A 14,142-nucleotide genomic window follows, 5' to 3' on the forward strand; every position below is an offset into this window, starting at 1 on the left:
CCGGTCAATAACCAATAGCGGAACTTGGATGCTCATATTAGCTCCTACATATTCTACGAAGATCTTTATCGGTCAAACCGCATAATAACATACGTTGTTCCCTTTGTCATTGGTATGTTACTTTCCCGAGATTCGATCGTCGGTATCATCATACCTAGTTCAATCTCGTTACCGGCAAGTCTCTTTACTCGTTACGTAATGCATCATCCCGCAACTAACTCATTAGTCACATTGCTTGCAAGGCTTATAGTGATGAGCATTACCGATAGGGCCCAAAGATACCTCTCCGGTACACGGAGTGACAAATCCTAATCTCGATCGATGACAACTCAACAAACACCATCGGAGACACCTATAGAGCATCTTTATAATCACCCAGTTACGTTGTGACGTTTGATAGCACACAAGGTGTTCCTCCGGTATTCGGGAATCACATAATCTCATAGTCAGAGGAAGATGTATAAGTCATGATGAAAGCAATAGCAATAAAACTAAACGATCATTTATGCTAAGCTAAGGATGGGTCATGTCCATCACATCATTCTCTAATGATGTGATCCCGTTCATCAAATGACAACACATGTCTATGGTTAGGAAACTGGATACGCATTTATATTGAATGTTTACGTTGTTCCCTTTGTCATTGGTATGTTACTTGCCCGAGATTCGATCGTCGGTATCATCATACCTAGTTCAATCTCGTCACCGACAAGTCTCTTTACTCGTTCCGTAATGCATCATCCTGTGACTAACTCATTAGTCACATTGCTTGCAAGGCTCATAGTGATGTGCATTACCGAGAGGGCCCAGAGATACCTCTTCGATACACGGAGTGACAAATCCTAATCTCGATCTATGCCAACTCAACAAACACCATCAGAGACACCTGTAGAGCATCTTTATAATCACCCAGTTAGGTTGTGACGTTTGATAGCACACAAGGTGTTCCTCCGGTATTCGGGAGTTGCATAATCTCATAGTCTGAGGATCATGTATAAGTCATGAAGAAAGCAATAACAGAAAAACTAAACGATCATTATGCTAAGCTAACGGGTGGGTCTTGTCCATCACATCATTCTCTAATGATGTGATCCCGTTCATCAAATGACAACACATGTCTATGGTCAGGAAACTTAACCATCTTTGATTAACGAGCTAGTCAAGTAGAGGCATACTAGGGACACTCTGTTTGTCTATGTATTCACACATGTACTAAGTTTCTGGTTAATACAATTCTAGCATGAATAATAAACATTTATCATGATATAAGGAATATATAAATAACAACTTTATTATTGCCTCTAGGGCATATTTTCTTCAGTCTCCCACTTGCACTAGAGTCAATAATCTAGATTACATAGTAATGATTCTAACACCCATGGAGTCTTGGTGTTGATAATGTTTTGCTCGTGAGAGAGGCTTAGTCAACGGGTCTGCAACATTCAGATCCGTATGTATCTTGCAAATCTCTATGTCTCCCTCCTTGACTTGATCGCGGATGAAATTGAAGCGTCTCTTGATGTGCTTGGTTCTCTTGTGAAATTAGGATTCCTTTGCCAAGGCAATTGCACCAGTATTGTCACAAAAGATTTTCATTAGACCTGATGCACTAGGTATTACACCTAGATCGGATATGAACTCCTTCATCCAGACCCCTTCATTTGCTGCTTCTGAAGCAGATATGTACTCTGCTTCACACGTAGATCCTGCCACGACATTCTTCTTGGAACTACGCCAACTGACAGCTCCACCATTCAATATAAATGTGTATCCAGTTTGCGACTTAGAGTCATCCGGATTAGTGTCAAAGCTTGCATCGATGTAACTATTTACGATGACCTCTTTGTCACCTCCATAAACGAGAAACATATCCTTAGTCCTTTTCAGGTATTTCAGGATGTTCTTGACCGCTGTCCAGTGATCCACTCCTAGATTACTTTGGTACCTCCCTGCTAAACTAATAGCAAGGCACACATCAGGTCTGGTACACAACATTGCATACATGATAGAACCTATGGCTGAGGCATAGGGAGTGACTTTCATTTTCTCTCTATCTTCTACAGTGGTCGGGCATTGAGTCTGACTCAACTTCACACCTTGTAACACAGGCAAGAACCCTTTCTTTGAATGATCCATTTTGAACTTCTTCAAAACTTTATCAAGGTATGTGCTTTGTGAAAGTCCAATTAAGCGTCTTGATCTATCTCTATAGATCTTGATGCCCAATATATAAGCAGCTTCACCGAGGTCTTTCATTGAAAAATTCTTATTCAAGTATCCTTTTATGCCATTCAGAAATTCAGTATCATTTTTTATCAACAATATGTCATCCACATATAATATCAGAAATGTTGTAGATCTCCCACTCACTTTCTGGTAAATGCAGGCTTCTCCAGAAGTCTGTATAAAACCATATGCTTTGATCACACTATCAAAGCGTATATTCCAACTCCGAGAGGCTTGCACCAGTCCATAAATGGATCGCTAGAGCTTGCACACTTTGTTAGCACCTTTTGGATCGACAAAACCTTCTGGTTGCATCATATACAACTCTTCTTTAAGATATCCATTAAGGAATGCAGTTTTGACATCCATTTGCCAAATTTCATAATCATAAAATGCGGTAATTGCTAACATGATCTGGACAGACTTAAGCATCACTACGGGTGAGAAGGTCTCATCATAGTCAACTCCTTGAACTTGTTGAAAACCTTTCGCAACAAGTCGAGCTTTGTAGACAGTAACATTACCGTTAGCGTCAGTGTTCTTCTTGAATATCCATTTATTCTCTATTGCTTGCCGATCATCGAGCAAGTCAACCAAAGTCCATACTTTATTCTCATACATGGATCCCATCTCAGATTTCATGGCCTCAAGCCATTTCGCGGAATCTGGACTCATCATCGCTTCCTTGTAGTTCGTAGGTTCGTCATGGTCAAGTAACATGACCTCCAGAACAGGGTTACCTACCACTCTGGTGCGGATCTTACTCTGTTTGACCTACGAGGTTTGGTAGTAACTTGATTAGAAGTTTCATGATCATCATCATTAGCTTCCTCACTAATTGATGTAGTAATCACTAGAACTGATTTATGTGATGAACTACTTTCCAATAAGGGAGAAGGTACAATTACCTCATCAAGTTCTACTTTCCTCCCACTCACTTCTTTCGAGAGAGACTCCTTCTCTAGAAAGGATCCATTCTTAGCAACGAATATCTTGGCTTCGAATATGTGATAGAAGGTGTACCCAACATTCTCCTTTGGGTATCCAATGAAGACACATTTCTCCTATTTGGGTTCGAGCTTATCAGGTTGAAGCTTTTTCACATAAGCATCGCAGCCCCAAACTTTAAGAAACGAAAATTTGGGTTTCTTGCCAAACCACAATTCATATGGTGTCATCTCAATGGATTTTGATGGTGCTCTATTTAATGTGAATGCAGCCGTCTCTAAAGCATAACCCCAAAACGGTAGTGGTGAATCAGTAAGAGACATCATAGATCGCACCATATATAATAAAGTGCGGTTACGACGTTCGGACACCATTACGTTGTGGTGTTCTAGGTGGCGTGCGTTGCGAAACTGTTCCACATTGTTTAAAATGAAGACCAAACTCATAACTCAAATATTCACCTCCATGATCAGATCATACAAACTTTATTTTATTGTTAAAATGATTTTCCACTTCACTCTGAAATTCTTTGAACTTTTCAAATGTTTCAGACTTATGTTTCATCGAGTATATATACCCATATCTGCTCAAATCATCTGTGAAGGTCAGAAAATAACGATACCCGCCGCGAGCATCAACACTCGTCGGACCGCATACATCAGTATGTATTATTTCCAATAAGTCTGTTGCTCGCTCCATTTTTCCGGAGAACGGAGTCTTAGTCATCTTGCCCATGAGGCACGTTAGCAAGCATCAAGTGATTCATAATCAAGTGACTCCAAAAGCCCATCAGCATGGAGTTTCTTCATGCGCTTTACAGCAATATGACCTAAACGACAGTGCCACAAATAAGTTGCACTATCATTATTAAACTTGTATCTTTTGGCTTCAATACTATGAATATGTGTATCACTACTATCGAGATTCAACAAAAATAGACCACTCATCAAGGGTGCATGACCATAAAGGATATTAGTCATATAAATAGAACAACCATTATTCTCTGATTTAAATGAATAACCATCTCGCATCAAACAAGATCTAGATATAATGTTCATGCTTAACGCTAGCACCAAATAACAATTATTCAGGTCTAAAACTAACCCCGAAGGTAGATGTAGAGGTAGCGTGCCGACGGCGATCACATCGAATTTGGAACCATTTCCCACGCGCATCGTCACCTCGTCCTTAGCTAATCTTCGTTTAATCCGTAGCCCCTGTTTCGAGTTGCAAATATGAGCAACAGAACCTATATCAAATACCCAGGCACTACTACGAGCATTAGTAAGGTACACATCAATAACATGTATATCAAATATACCTTTCACTTTGCCATCCTTCTTATCCACCAAATACTTGGGGAAGTTCCGCTTCCAGTGACCAGTCCCTTTGCAGTAGAAGCACTCAGTCTCAGGCTTAGGTCCAGACTTGGGCTTCTTCACTTGAGCAGCAACTTGCTTGCCGTTCTTCTTGAAGTTCCCCTTCTTCCCTTTGCCCTTTTTCTTGAAACTAGTGGTCTTGTTGACCATCAATACTTGATGCTCCTTCTTGATTTCTACCTCCGCAGCCTTTAGCATTACGAAGAGCTCAGGAATTGTCTTATCCAACCCTTGCATATTATAGTTCATCATGAAGCTTTTGTAGCTTGGTGGCAATGATTGAAGAACTCTGTCAATGACACTATCATCAGGAAGATTAACTCCGACTTGAGTCAAGTGGTTGTGGTACCCAGACATTCTGAGTATATGTTCACTGACAAAACTATTCTCCTCCAATTTGCAGTTGTAGAACTTATTCGAGACTTCATATCTCTCAATCCGGGCATTTGCTTGAAATATTAACTTCAACTCCAGGAACATCTCGTATGCTCCATGATGTTCAAAACGTTGTTGAAGTCCCGATTCTAAGCCGTAAAGCATGGCACACTGAACTATCGAGTAGTCATCAGCTTTGCTCTGCCTGACATTCATAACATCTGGTGTCGCTCCTGTAGCGGGCTTTGCACCTAGCGGTGCTTCCAGGACGTAATTCTTGAAGGAAATATGCCCTAGAGGCAATAATGAAGTTGTTACTTATATTTCCTTATATCATGATAAATGTTTATTATTCATGCTAGAATTGTATTAACCGGAAACTTAGTACATGTGTGAATACATAGACAAACAGAGTGTCCCTAGTTTGCCTCTACTTGACTAGCTCGTTAATCAAAGATGGTTAAGTTTCCTAGCCATGGACATGTGTTGTCATTTGATGAACTGGATCACATCACGAGAGAATGATGTGATGGATAAGACCCATCCGTTAGCTTAGCACTATGATCGTTTAGTTTATTTGTATTGCTTTCTTCATGACTTATACATGTTCCTATGACTATGAGATTATGAAACTCCCGAATACCGAAGGAACGCCTTGTGTGCTATCAAATGTCACAACACAACTGGGTGATTATAAAGATGCTCTACAGGTGCCCCGATGGTGTTTGTTGAGTTGGCATAGATCGAGATTAGGATTTGTCACTCCGTGTTTCGGAGAGGTATCTTTGGGCCCTCTCAGTAATGCTCATCACTATAAGCCTTGCAAGCATAGTGAATAATGAGTTAGTTGCGGGATGACGCATTACGGAACAAGTAAAGAGACCTGCCGGTAACGAGATTGAACTAGGTATAATGATACCGACGATCGAATCTTGGGCAAGTAACATACCGATGATAAAGGGAACAACGTATGTTGTTATGCGGTTTGACCGATAAAGATCTTCGTAGAATTTGTAGGAACCAATATGAGCATCCAGGTTTTGCTATTGGTTATTGATCGGAGATTTGTCTTAGTCATGTGTACATAGTTCTCGAACCCGTAGGGTCCGCACGCTTAACGTTCGATGACGATTTATATTATGAGTTATGTGATTTGATGTACCGAAGGTTGTTCGGAGCCTCGTATGAGATCACAGACATGACGAGGAGTCTCGAAATGGTCGAGACATAAATATTCATATATTGGAAGGTTACATTCGGACACCGGAATGGTTCTGGTCGTTTCGGATGAGTTTCGGAGTACCGGGGGTTACCGGAAACCCCTCCGGGAAGTTATTGGGCCTCATGGGCCTAATGGTGGAAGAGAGGAGGCATGACAAGGAGTGGCACGCGCCCCCTAGCCCAAACCAAATTGGACTAGGGCTAGGGGGCCGCCCCCTTTCCTTCTCTTCCCCTATTCCTTCCCCCTTCTCCTTGTGGAAGTAGGAAAGGGGGGGGGCGAATCCTACTTGGAGTAGGACTCCCTCCCTTGGGTGCGCCACCCTTGGACGGCCTCCTCCTCCCTCCCCCCTTTATATACGTGGGAGGGGGGCACCCCATAGACACACAAGTTGATCTTTTAGCCGTGTTCCGTGCCCTCCTCCACAGTTACACACCTCGGTCATATCATTGAAGTGCGTAGGCGAAGCCTTGTGTTGGTAACTTCATCATCACCGTCACCACGCCGTCGTGCTGACGGAACTCTCCCTCGGCCTCAACTGGATCAAGAGTTCGAGGGACATCACCAAGCTGAACGTGTGCATATCGCGGAGGTGTTGTACGTTCGGTACTTGGATCGATTCGATCGCGAAGACGTTCGACTACATCAACCGCGTTACTAAACGCTTCCGCTTTCGGTCTACGTGGGTACGTAGACACACTCTCCCCTCTCGTTGCTATGCATCTCCTAGATAGATCTTGCGTGATCATAGGTAATTTTTTTAAAATACCGCGTTCCCCAGCAGTGGCATCCGAGCCAGGTCTATGTGTAGATGTTATATGCACGAATAGAAGACAAAGAGTTGTGGGCGATAATAGTCATACTGCTTACCAGCATGTCATACTTTGATTCGGCGGTATTGTTGGATGAGGCGGCCCAGACCGACATTACATGACCGCGTTCATGAGACTGGTTATACCGCCGTGCTTCGCACACCGGTGGCTAGTGGGTGTCTGTTTCTCCAGCTTTAGTTGAATCGAGTTTGACCCTGGTCCTTGTTGAAGGTTAAAACAACACACTTGACAAAAAATCGTTATGGTTTTGATGCGTAGGTAAGAACGTTTCTTGCTAGAAGCCCGTAGCAGCCACGTAAAACTTGCAACAACAAAGTAGAGGACATCTAACTTGTTTTTGCAGGGCATGTTGTGATGTGATATGGTCAAGACATGATGTGATACAGTTTGTTGTATGGGATGATCGTGTTTTGTTAAAGTTATCGGCAACTGGCAGGAGCCTTATGGATGTCTCTTTATTGCATAATAGCATCTCCAGCCGCCTTCCGAGAGCCCCGCCAGGAGGCCTTTTTCATCACCGGCACGCATTTTTTAGCCCAGTCACGCCCCCAAAAGCTCAAAATAGCGCCAGATTTAGCTAAAGTTACGTCTGGCGGTCCCAACCCAACCAAAAGCTCAAATAGCGCTGGATTTAGCTAAAGTTACGTCTGGCGGTCCCAACCCAAACCTAGAGAACCGGGGGGGGCAGCTGGGGGAGCCGGCGCTCTTTTTTGCATGCAAAAGCCCCACAAGTCAGCCTCTCTCCTCACTCTCTCTCCTCTTTTCCTCACAGGCCCACCACATGCATGGCCTCACTCCTGAAGCTCCAGCCACGCCGGGAACCCGTCGCCCTTGTTCGTGTCGCCGCAGCCGAAGGCCATGTCGGGGAGCATCGACGAGGAGTGCGATCGTGGTCCAGGCGGCCGGCGAGGCCTGCCACGGGCGGCCCCGACATCGGGCGCACCGAGCACGGGCGGCACCGAGCGCGGAGGCCACGGGCGGCCCCGCCATCGGGCGCACCGGCCCCGAGCGTGGCAATCACGGGCGGACCTGAGCTCGGAGGAGGCCATAGGCACCACGGACGGCCCCGACCCCGGGCGCGCCGGCCACGGGCGGCCCCGGCCACGACGAGCCACACACCGGCGGACGGCCAGGGCGGGAGGTCAGGCGGCATGTGGAGCGGTTCCTGATGGGTATTTCTCCCATGTAGGAACGACGCGGCACGGCCGCCATGGCGCGCTCTCGTCGGGGCTGCTTCACCGGGCCGGCCAAGGGCCATCTCCACCGCGCCGAAGGGCCACCGTCGGCCGACGCCGCTGTTTCACGCTGTGCGCACAGCCGCACCACCATTCACGCAACGGGAACCGCTCCGCGTCAGGGCTGTCCGTGGCAGCGGGCTCCAGGGTTGGCCCCCTGCAGTGCGGCACGGTCTTCCCGAGAGCGGGGCTGGCGGGGGCGCGGAGTCGGCTGTTGCGGCCGCGGGTGGAGGCGACTCGGCGGGGGCTCGTAGGGCGGAGGCCGGGCGACGCACAACCACAGGCCGGAGCGGCGTGGCGGTGAGGTCGGGCATGACGGAGCGATGAAGTGGGCCGCGGCGGAAGCGAGACCGCAGCGGTGGGGGCCGGCTGAGGCGCGGCGTGGCCATGGCCGGAGCGGCGCGGAATTTGCCTGGGCGGTGCGCGCGGTTTGGGCAGGTGTGTGCGTGGGGGGGGGGGATGACGACTGGAACAAATCTCACACGCAAAGCAAAAATACCGCCGGGACAACCCTAGGAGGCTGAAAAAATGCCTCCTAGGGGGGCAACGGCTGGAGATGCTCTAAGATGCAAGCGTTATATAATTGCTTTACTTCTATCGCTATGCGATAGCAATAGTTGCAAAAGCAATAGTTGGCGAGACGACCAAGATGATGGAGATCATGGTGTCATGTCGGTGACGACGGAGATCATGACAGTACTTTGGAGATGGAGATCAAAGGCACAAGATGATGATGGCAATATCATGTCACATATTTTCATTGCATGTGATGCTTATCTTTTATGCATCTTATTTTGCTTAGTATGCCGGTAGCATTATAAGATGATCTCTCACTAAATTTCAAGGTATAAGTGTTCTCCTTGAGTATGCACCGTTGCGACAGTTCATCGTGCCGAGACACCACATGATGATGGGGTGTGATAAGCTCTACGTTCACATACAATGGGTGCAAGCCAGCTTTGCACATGCAGAATACTCGGGTTAAACTTGACGAGCCTAGCATATGCAGATATGGCCTTGGAACACTGAGACCGAAAGGTTGAACATGAGTCATATAGTAGATATGATCAACATAGTGATGTTCACCATTGAAAAGTACTCCATCTCACATGATGATCGAACATGGTTGAGCTGATATGGATCACGTGATCATTTAGATGACTAGAGGGATGTCTATATAAGTGGGTGTTCTTAAGTAATATGATTAATTGAACTTTAATTTATCATGAACTTAGTACTTGATAGTATTTTTCATGTCTATGTTGTTGTAGATAAATGACTCGGGCTACTGTTCCTTTGAAGTTTAATGCGTTCCTAGAGAAAGCTAAGTTGAAAGATGATGGTAGCAACTACACGGACTGGGTTCGTAACTTGAGGGTTATCCTCATTGTTGCATAGAAGAATTACGTCCTGGAAGCACCGCTAGGTGCAAAGCCCGCTGCAGGAGCAACTCCAGATGTTATGAACGTCTGGCAGAGCAAAGCTGATGACTACTCTATAGTTCAGTGTGCCATGCTTTACGACTTAGAATGGGGACTTCAATGACGTTTTGAACGTCATGGAGCATATGAGATGTTCTAGGAGTTGAAGTTAATATTTCAAGCAAATGCCCGGATTGAGAGATAGGAAGTCTCCAGTAAGTTCTACAGCTGCAAAATGCAGGAGAATAATTTTGTCAGTGAACATATACTCAGAATGTATGGGTACCACAACCACTTGACTCAACTGGGAGTTAATCTTCCCGATGATAGTGTCATTGACAGAGTTCTTCAATCACTGCCACCAAGCTACAAAAGCTTCGTGATGAACTATACTGTGCAAGGGATGGATAAGACAATTCCCGAGCTCTTCGCAATGCTAAAGGCTGCGGAGGTAGAAATCAAGAAGGAGCATCAAGTGTTGATGGTCAACAAGACCACTAGTTTCAAGAAGAAGGGCAAAGGGAAGAAGGGGATCTTCAAGAAGAATGGCAAACAAGTTGCTGCTCAAGTAAAGAAACCCAAGTCTGGACCTAAGCCTGAGACTAAGTGCTTCTACTGCAAAGGGACTAGTCACTGGAAGCGGAACTGCCCCAAGTATTTGGCGGATAAGAAGGATGGTGATGTCTACTACACAACCTTCTTCTTGTAGACGTTGTTGGGCCTCCAAGTGCAGAGGTTTGTAGGACACAGTAGCAAATTTCCCTCAAGTGGATGACCTAAGGTTTATCAATCCATAGGAGGCATAGGATGAAGATGGTCTCTCTCAAGCAACCCTACAACCAAATAACAAAGAGTCTCTTGTGTCCCCAACACACCCAATACAATGGTAAATTGTATAGGTGCACTAGTTCGGCGAAGAGATGGTGATACAAGTGGTATATGGATAGTAGATAATGGTTTTTGTAATCTGAAAATATAAAAACAGCAAGGTAACTAATGATAAAAGTGAGCACAAACGGTATTACAATGCGTTGAAACAAGGCCTAGGGTTCATACTTTCACTAGTGCAAGTTCTCTCAACAATAATAACATAATTGGATCATATAACTATCCCTCAACATGCAACAAAGAGTCACTCCAAAGTCACTAATAGCGGAGAATAATTATGCAACTATGTGAAGACTCTCTAACATTTAAGAATTTCAGATCTTGGTATTTTATTCAAACAACAAGCAAAGCAAAATAAAATGACAGTCTAAGAATGGCAAACATCATGTGAAGAAGCAAAAACTTAGGATCAACCGAAACTAACCGATAGTTGTTGAAGAAGAAAGGTGGGATGCCAACCGGGGCATCCCCAAGCTTAGACGCTTGAGAATTCTTGAAATATTATCATGGGATGCCTTGGGCATCCCCAAGCTTGAGCTTTTGTGTCTCCTTAAGTCCTCTCATATCACGGTCTCCCTAAATCTCAAAAGCTTCATCCACACAAAACTCAACAAGGACTCGTGAGATAAGTTAGTATAAACCATTGCAAAAACCTTATCATACTCTACTGTAGCAAATCACTAAAATTATTATTCAACATTGCATACTAAATGCCTCTGCATATTTAATAGTCCTATACTCAAATAGAATCATTAAAGAAGCAAACATATGCAAACAATGTAAACATAACAGCAATCTGCCTAAACAGGACAGTCTGTAAAGAGTGCAGCAAGATCCATACTTCCCTAACTCCAAAAATTATGAAAGAAAATTACCACTGTAGTAAATTTATCAGAGCTTAATATTCAAAAGGTTTCAACATTTTATCACGTTATGACTTTTCTAGGGAATTATTGCAACAGCAGTAAACTTTCTGTTTTCAAACAACAACATGAAGATTTGTAAAGTAGGCATAGTAAATGCTATCAATGCCACTTTTATTGAAATAAAAGATGCAAAACATTTTCCTAAATAACATCAGGCAAATCCTAACAAAATAAATTGACGCTCCAAGCAAAACACATATCATGTGGTGAATAAAAATATAGCTCCAAGTAAAGTTACCGATGAACGAAGACGAAAGAGGGGATGCCTTCCGGGGCATCCCCAAGCTTAGGCTCTTGGTTGTCCTTGAATATTACCTTGGATTGCCTTGGGAATACCAAAGCTTAGGCTCTTGCCACTCCTTATTCCATAGTCCATCGAATCTTCACCCAAAACCTGAAAACTTCACAACACAAAACTTAACAGAAAACTCGTAAGCTCTGTTAGTATAAGAAAGCAAATCACCATCATAAGGTACTGTAATGAACTAATTCTAAATTCATATTGGTGTAATATCTACTGTATTCCAACTTCTCTATGGTTCATACCCTCCGATACTACTCATAGATTCATCAAAATAAGCAAACAACACGATGAAAAATAGAATCTGTCAAAAACAGAACAGTCTGCAGTAATATGTAGGTTTCTACCACTTATGGAACTCATAAAATTCTCAAATAAATTTGTGGACCTGAGGAATTTATCTATTAATCATCTGCAAAAATAATCAACTAAATAGCATTCTCCAGTAAAAAGTTTTAGCTAATCTCGTGAGTTCTAAAGTTTCTGTTTTTTACAGCATGATCATAAAGACTTCACCCAAGTCTTCCCAAAGGTTCTACTTGGCAAAAACACTAATAAAAACATAAAACCACATCTAAACAGAGGCTGGATGAATTATTTATTACTAAACAGGAACAAAAATCAAGGAACAAAAATAAAATTGGGTTGCCTCCCAAGAAGCGCTGTCGTTTAACGCCCCTAGTTAGGCATGATGATTTCAATGATGCTCACATAAAAGATAAGAATTGTAACATAAAGAGAGCATCATGAAGAATATGACTAGAACGTTTAAGTCTAACCCTCTTCCTATGCATAGGGATTTTGTGAGCAAACAACTTATGGGAGCAATAATCAACTTGCATAGGAAGGCAAGACAAGCATAACTTCAAAACTTTAAGCACATAGAGAGGAAACTTGATATTATTGCAATGTCTACAAGCATATATTCCTCCCTCATAATAATTTTCAGTAGCATCATGAATGAATTCAACAATATAATCAGCACCTAAATCATTATTTTCATGATCTACGAGAATAGAAAATTTACTACTCTCCACATAAGCAAAATTCTTCTCATGAATAATAGTGGGAGCAAACTCAACAAAATAATTATCATGTGAGGCATAATCCAATTGAAAACTAAAATCATGATGACAAATTTCATGGCTATCATTATTCTTTATAGCATACAAGTCATCACAACAATCATCATAGATAGCAACTTTGTTCTCATAATCAATTGGAACCTCTTCCAAAATAGTGGATTCATCACTAAATAAAGTCATGACCTCTCCAAATCCACTTTCATCAACATAATCATCATAAATAGGAGGCATGCTATCATCATCATAAATTTTCACATCAAAACTTGGGGGACTAAAAATATCATATTCATCAAACATAGCATCCCCAAGCTTGTGGCTTTGCATATCATTAGTATCATGGATATTCAAGGAATTCATACTAACAACATTGCAATCATGCTCATCATACAAAGACTTAGTGCCAAACATTCTAATGCATTCTTCTTCTAACACTTTGGCATAATTATCTAAATCCTTATTTTCATGAAAGACATTAAAAAGATGAATCATATGAGATACCCTTAATTCCATTTTTGTATTTTTCTTTTATAGACTAAACTAGTGATAAAACAAGAAACAAAAAGATTCGATTGCAAGATCTAGAGATATACCTTCAAGCGCTAACCTCCCCGGCAACAGCGCCAGAAAAGAGCTTGATGTCTACTACACAACCTTCTTCTTGTAGACGTTGTTGGGCCTCCAAGTGCAGAGGTTTGTAGGACAGTAGCAAATTTCCCTCAAGTGGATGACCTAAGGTTTATCAATCCGTAGGAGGCGTAGGATGAAGATGGTCTCTCTCAAGCAACCCTGCAACCAAATAACAAAGAGTCTCTTGTGTCCCCAACACACCCAATACAATGGTAAATTGTATAGGTGCACTAGTTCTGCGAAGAGATGGTGATACAAGTGGTATATGGATAGTAGATAATGGTTTTTGTAATCTGAAAATATAAAAACAGCAAGGTAACTAATGATAAAAGTGAGCACAAACGGTATTGCAATGCGTTGAAACAAGGCCTAGGGTTCATACTTTCACTAGTGCAAGTTCTCTCAACAAATAATAACATAATTGGGCATATAACTATCCCTCAACATGCAACAAAGAGTCACTCCAAAGTCACTAATAGCGGAGAACAAACGAAGAGATTATGGTAGGGTACGGAACCACCTCAAAGTTATTCTTTCCAATCAATCCGTTGGGCTATTCCTATAAGTATCACAAACAGCCCTAGAGTTTGTACTAGAATAACACCTTAAGACACAAATCAACCAAAACCCCAATGTCACCTAGATACTCCAATGTCACCTGAAGTATCCGTGGGTATGA

The sequence above is a fragment of the Triticum aestivum genome, chromosome 2A (genome assembly GCF_018294505.1).
Source record: "Triticum aestivum cultivar Chinese Spring chromosome 2A, IWGSC CS RefSeq v2.1, whole genome shotgun sequence".
In the NCBI taxonomy this organism is placed as follows: Eukaryota; Viridiplantae; Streptophyta; class Magnoliopsida; order Poales; family Poaceae; genus Triticum; species Triticum aestivum.